This window comes from Vespa velutina, chromosome 6 (genome assembly GCF_912470025.1).
Source record: "Vespa velutina chromosome 6, iVesVel2.1, whole genome shotgun sequence".
NCBI classification, from domain to species: domain Eukaryota; kingdom Metazoa; phylum Arthropoda; class Insecta; order Hymenoptera; family Vespidae; genus Vespa; species Vespa velutina.
In genome coordinates this window covers 2,625,362-2,632,298 of record NC_062193.1, presented here as the reverse complement: position 1 = coordinate 2,632,298, position 6,937 = coordinate 2,625,362, and the positions used below count along the sequence as shown (strand labels likewise).

General features: G+C 35.3%; 1 protein-coding gene across 3 annotated transcripts in view; it reads right to left on the bottom strand.

The window, feature by feature from the left end:
• Nucleotides 1-6,937, bottom strand: part of LOC124949734 (failed axon connections) — a 42,827-nt gene that overhangs the window by 33,878 nt on the left and 2,012 nt on the right. The gene's annotated exons all lie outside the window — the stretch shown is intronic.

The following is a 6,937-nucleotide window of genomic DNA, read 5'->3' as shown; positions in this document are numbered from 1 at the left end:
ATAACAAAGTTATCTTTTTTGCCATATCTCCTTGTTCTCTATTTTTCTCATTTCTCTCTCTCTCTCTCTCTCTCTCTTTCTCTCTTTCTCTCTTTCTCTCTCTCTCTCCCTCTCTCTCTCTCTCTCGCTATTTTGTTGTTCACCTCAATAATTTCGTTAAAGAAGAGAGCCTGCATCATCATTCGTTAACGTGCTCCAAAAGAGACGCTCGACCTCAATCGAATTTACCAGATTTTCCGCAGCAGAGATCTGGGCTTTCTCTCATTAGCGCATTACGAAAGTATAATGTGCGTTTTCTGTGCATCGAATGAAGGCCAAGGATCCTTCTTTTTCTTCTTCTTCTTCTTCTTCTTCTTCTTTCCTTCCTCCCATCCCATTTATCACTCTTCTCATATAAATAAAATAAAATAATCGCAATAAAAATGAAAGAAAATAAAAAGTGAATGACCACGGATAATTTTATACTTTGAATGTATAATGACTAAATGAACATTAAAAATAAATAAAGATTGGGAAATGTGTTATCCCGGAGTAATATAAAAGATTACTGAGAAACGTATATTAACAGATTACGATAATGTAATACTCGATGTGTATCGAATGAGGCCAAGGATCATATTCCTTACCTTTTTTCTCTTTCGTACAAATACATAAAGATATAAGAAAAGAAAGAGGGGGGGAAGAGAGAGAGAGAAAGAGAGAGAGAGAGAGAAAGAGAGAAAGGCAGACTTTGTATACCGGAAATGCATAAGAGAGCGAACCGGATAAAATGACTTTAGTTTTACGATCTAGGATCATAAAACCGCGAGAGGAAATAGAGGATCTATACGTGACAAGAAAATCACGCATACTTCTATATAAATATAAATATGTTCTTATATACATGAACCTATAAAATACATCTTTCTGTAATGTACAAATCTAGTATAAAAGCTGTAGTATAAAGAACTTTTCGTTTCAGCTACGAAGCGAACGACAAGCGACTGGTGGTCGGCACACGTTGCGGAGGAGAGCAAATCGGACCGGAAACGAGTTTAACGCGTTGGAGAAACGTCGGAAACGATCGATTGTCCGGGCACAAATGGCTCGGTCGACAACTTCGTGCGGGCATGCGCTGTACGTGCGTGCGTTCAACGAACGCCTCGTTTCTGCTCTCTCTCTCTCTCTCTTTCTCTCTCTTTCTCTCTCTTTCTCTCTCTCTCTCTCTCTTTCTCTTTCTCTCTCTCTGTGTCTCCCACTCTCTCACTACTCTTCAATCTACCCTCCTCCTCATCTCATAATCACGATTAACATCGAGAAGATCTCACGCCAAAATTCCGTGTTTCTTCAAATGCATGTACATATACTATATATTTTGGATTTATATGTATACACATACTTAACTCATATTAATACATATATTCATACACATGTACATATACGTACATATAAAGCACGTGGCTATGCTTCTAATTGCGTTTTCTGTTTCGCGCCACTTTAAACTCATCCACCGTGATTTATGCACGGCCCGTTTCTATGCTCGAGAAGAAGCATATTATATACCTACACATAATAAGAGTAAACATAAGTATGTGTATATATATATATATATATATATATATATATATATATGTATTCTGTACGATGTATGTACGGTGAAAAGAGACCCAGAAAGGTGGAAAAATTGTCCCAAGTATAATATCGCACACACTACTTTCCTATATTTTTATGTTTTATTATTCGATAAAAAAAGAAAAATTAATATTTTTATCCTCGAAGAGAAAAGGCGAATCGATCCGAGTCGGTTAAATTTCTCGCCTTTTTTATCTTCCCAATTTCAACGTAATTAAGAATAATGATGATGACAAATGTTTGACGTCACGAATCTTAGAACAATGTCCCGAGAAAAAGAGAAAGAGAAAAAGAAAAAGAGAGAAACATTTTGAGTAACCTTCTTTCTTCGTCAAATTGTCATACCATGTTTAATGAGGTTAATTTTTTTTAATTAGTATCAATCTACTCAACCATGAAAAGTCTTCCTTTTCCATCGCATTTCTTTCCTTCGACTTTTTTCTTTTTCTTGTTCCTTTTCTTTATATTTCGCTAAATTTCTTAATTACAATGATGAAGTTATTAAGAAAAGAGAGAGAACCGATCTATCTCAAATTTAATTATTTACCATACAAAGAATTTAATCATTGATCTCGATGATGAAATATATTGTTTTATCATTGTTTTTTTTTTTTTTTGATAAAACGAAACAAACAAAAAACAGATTATTAAAGAAAATGATCTAATTTATTATAATTGCTCCTACCTATTGTCATTTGTTCAAAATTCCTGAAAAATTTCTCTACTTCTATGATTGGTACGTAAACAACGCTTCATATATATATACATCTCTCTCTCTCTCTCCCTCCCTCTCTCTCTCTCTCTCGTTCGAAAATATCCACTGGCTCATAAGGTGACGATAAAATACATCCCGATTTTGTTTTTTATCGCGTGGAAACTTTCTCGTAACAAAGGAACACGTGTCGTGTGAGCATCACGAAAGCGTGAGAGGTGAAGTGGAAGAAGACAAAGAGAGACTTGCCTTTTCCTTCATCAATTTTTTTCCTTTTTTTTTTTAATATCTACGTCGCAAACATATTTAATATAATTAAAATTGACGTACCTGGTTTGGATTACAAGCCGTTCGTCCGTAGTATCAATAGCACAAAGTTTGTAATAAAGACGCGAAATTTAAAAATCATCTTTGTCTCCGAGAAAATTTCCAGAGAATATATCTAATCGAAAAAAATAAAGAAAAAAAAGAAAATGAAAAAAGAACAACGAAGAAACGAGAATTCGGAAAAAGAAAATATGTATGCATTCAAAATCGAACTCAAATGCGCGGGGGAGAAGTATTTTCAGGAAATGAGTACGCATAATTTATACCAGAACAAAATTGGCCAAGTCGGCCAATTGATTCGAGCCATTCTGCGCGTTATTTATACCTATCTTGGTAATGATTAGTTCAATAGGAACTTCCTCTGTAATACCTGTGACCTCTTTTGTCCCAATTCTGTCGATTCGTTATCGGAATAAAAGAACTCGTTCGTAAAATAGTATACAGATATTTTTTACCACTTGCGTCAATGAGATTAGATTTTTTCTTTGTAACACAATACATATATATTATTAACAAAAATATACTATATAGTATACGAGTCAGCAATTCGAAAAAAAAGAAAATATAATAAAAAAATATATTACGAATTCAATAAAATAAATTAAATTCGAGACACTATAATTTCTTTTTTTTTTTACTTTCTTTTACCCGAATATAAAGAAATAAAAAGTTATATCGAACAAGGATAATTATTAACTCACACCATATATATATATACACACCACATATGGTGTATATTCGGTAACAATACTAAAAAAGTTTTGCGAAGTAAAAGAAATTTTTGGTACCACCAATAACCTTCTTCGAACCTTAACATCGACTTATTTCTACTACTCTCGTCATTTGATGGCCCCGTCTCCAATCCATTGAGAAGTTTCATCGAAGAGTTGGAATTTTCTATCGGAACATAAATCGGCTTCTGCGAGCGTTGTTTAGGCGACGAAAAGTTAGCAATCGAAGTCTCTTAAGAACCTACGTAGTAGTTATTTACTTCAGAGAGAAAAAGAGAAAAAGAGAGTTCTTTAAGTTTTCCATACAGCGAGAAAAAAAGTTATGATGGGAAATTTTCAAAGTACGATATCAAAGTTTATATCGGACAAAGAGAAACGCACGATTTAATATTAATTCTCGTGTTCTCGTGTATTGCCTGATTATAAATGATTACAAACATTTAACTTGCGATGGAACGACGTCATTCACGAACTTATCGACTGTCTTCCGTGATACGTCAAGAGGAGAAAAATGAAAAAAAAAAAAAAAAGAAATATCCGGAAATCGCGTTGGGATGAGGAGTCTCGTGTCATGCGTCATACACGGAAGGAAAAAACGGAAGAATATATCGCAACGAGAGCATAAAACGTAAAATCGCGACTAACTTTCCAATGTACTTCCCCTTGAAAAGAGGGACATTAAATAACGTGATATTTCGTTTCATATGAAAAAAAAAAAAAAGAAAAAGGAACGTTAAACATTAAATAATATCGATGATCCTAATCGCTTCTGCCTATCATTTAAATTCCATACTTATTTACGAAGATAGTATTTAAGATAAATCGTAATAATACATTACGAAAACTTACGAATATTATCAATGATGTAAAATGAAAGGAACACGAAGAAATTATTAATTAAAATCAAACTTTTGGAAAAGATTACGATTGTCTTGGATTAATAAGAAAAGGAAAAAGGGACAGAAGATACACCCTATTCTCTGTAAATTCTCTAGAAGGAAAAGCGTTATGTTCAACAGATGTCGGTCGTGGGACATTGTAGAGGAAGAAGAAGACGAGGGAGCTTCCCAAGACAAAAATGCCACTTGCGAGGACACATATATATATATATATATATATATATATATATGTATATGTATATGTATGTACGTACGTACGTAAAAGCATCCTCGAGAGAATATCCAATCGTGAGTGGAAAAGACGATGGAGAGGCCAAGCTACACGAAATCTGTTGCTGATGCAAACAGTTTGTTGAGAAAACGAGAAGATCGCTCTTTCTGTCTCTTTCTGTCTCTCTGTCTCTCTCTCTCTCTCTCTCTCTCTCTCTCTCTCTCTCTCTCTCTCTCTCTCTCTCTCTCTTTCTCTGTCTACTTTTATAAAAGTCAGTTATACGTCGAAGTGAAGACAGATAATATCTATCGCCCTTGGATATAAATAAATCGCAAAAAAAATTTTACGTAAATGCAACGCGAACGTGATAAGAACGTACATGGACATATTGGTTTGAAGTAAAGAAAGCATAGGGTATATTTTATTGATAATATTTCTTCTTTCTCGATGGAGAAATTATCGATACGAAGTGAGTAAATATCGGCCAATGTCGTAAACGAAAGATTTCTTTAAACTTTTACTGTGCTTTAGACATTTTTTTTGTGTACAAGAATTTCTAAAATAACGTTTTCTTTATTTTAACTTATCCCTACTTTAACTTATTTTCTTACTGGCACATAATTTTTTTTAACCAATGACTATACCGAGATATCGCGAAAGGTAAAATAAAGCTTGCTGTATAGCATAGTGACACGCAAAATAAATTCAAGAATCGATTCTCCTTGACTTCTTACATATCTCAAAATGCTCATTTCTTCTCCGTTTCTCCCTTTCTCTTTCTTTCGCTCTCTCTCTCTCTCTCTCTCTCTCTCTCTCTCTCTCTCTCTCTCTCTCTCTCTCTCTCTCTCTCTCTCTCTCTCTCTCTCTCTCTCTCTTATTTCACTGTTAAACGTATATAAATTTTTCAGCTAGTAATTAACAACTCCTTCCGAGAATATTCAAAAATTACCGATTTATACTCGTATCATTTTCTTGCTCAAAGCTGATTAGATATATAATCATAATACAAATGCTAAAGAAAATTGGATATTTTTGATTATGACTTTCCATAATTCCGTGATAAAGTAATACAAAGTAACCAGCCGCCATTTTGTTCTCAAACATACATTGCAAAACGCGGATGTATATAACAGGGTTTATCGATTTTCACGTGTCGTGTTCGACACAAGAATAATCCGCCATTTTGTTTTCAATTTTCCCAATCTCGATCTTAAAGTGGGTACACAATCGAAAAAGAAGAGGAGAAATAGGATAACGATAAAATTTCATAGATTGTCAAAAGTCGGTAACTTGACATCTGTACGTATGTATCTATGTACATATGCATGTATATATGTATGTGAATCTCATGAATCGAGAGAGCGCGACTCGCCAGTTTCGAGAGCCCTCCTGAAACATACATCCTTCCTCCCGTCTCCCACCAGTGCTCTTCACCTCATCCTTCTCCTGCTCCTCCTTCTACTCTATCTCCACAGGGTCCATCATCCCTACCAAAACAGAGCGCAGGATCAAGGCTCACGAGGGCATTTCGCTGCGTTCAACTTGGAAGCCCTCCAATGGGCTTCGTTCCCTCTCTCTCCCTCTACTTTTGTCCCTCTTTCTCTTTCTCTCTCGTTCCTTTGCTAAAACCCGTTTTAAAAGTCCGTAGGAATGCGTTCTCTCTGCGCGGGCTGAAAGAGGAAGAGAGAAAGAGAGAGAGAGAGAGAGAAAGAGAGAGAGAAAGAGAGAGAGAAAGAGAGAGAGAGAAAAAGAGAGAGAAAGAGAGGTCTTTCACCTCTCTTTCGCGTGTAAGAGAGCATAGATTTTTCATGGCGAACCTGAGTATGTAAAAATTGGCGGGAAATTCGAAAAACCGATTCGACGATTTGCTCGAGAAAATTTGTCACGATTTCGAAAATCTTCTTATCGATAAGTTTCCTTTCTTTTATCTCTCTCCCTCTCTCTTAAAAAGATTGACAAAAGGAAACGTTATTTCATCACGGCTCGTTCGAAAGTCCGGATGTAAACACTTCATCGTCGTATCTCTATAAATATTTGCTCCCAGGAATCCGCTCTCTCGACCGTAGTCCTTTGCAAAGGACTAAGGTATACGACCGTTTATCTGATACGTATCGTCAGGATTGTAAAGAACGAGGGAAAGCGAGAGATCGGATGGAAGATCGAAAAGATAACGATAAAAAAAGTTCTCTTTCCTCGGAACCGAACACGATCGAAAAGTTTGTAAAATGTATAAATCTCTAGAAGATACTTAACCTATTTTATCTTGTAAAAAAAAAAAGAAAGAAATAAGAAACATCCTACGTGTTATATTGATAAACCGTTGAAGTATCTAAGATCTTTCCTGATCAAACGGAATCGAAGAGTAATCGAAGGAAGAAACGAGCGGAAATTACGATTCCTTTTTAAATCGTTCGACCGATTCGTTCAAAGATACATTTAGCGACCG